Below are 224 nucleotides of genomic sequence, written 5' to 3' on the forward strand. Positions count from 1 at the left end.
CAGGGAATAAGGCTCCCTTCTAACCCTCTCCTGCTGCCCTCTGGCCATGCTGTATTACATTACATCGAGTTTATTATGCTATTATTCATATACCCTTTTTGTATTGGCAGGATTTTGTTCTTGATAACTGAGATTTTCAAACTTGTATGCTTTTTAGGTTTTTAATTTTTAGACATCTAGACACATGTGGTCTGATTTTTTTTCAGAGGTGATGAGCAGCTCCA

This window comes from Chelonoidis abingdonii, chromosome 4 (assembly GCF_003597395.2).
Source record: "Chelonoidis abingdonii isolate Lonesome George chromosome 4, CheloAbing_2.0, whole genome shotgun sequence".
Taxonomy (NCBI): Eukaryota; Metazoa; Chordata; order Testudines; family Testudinidae; genus Chelonoidis; species Chelonoidis abingdonii.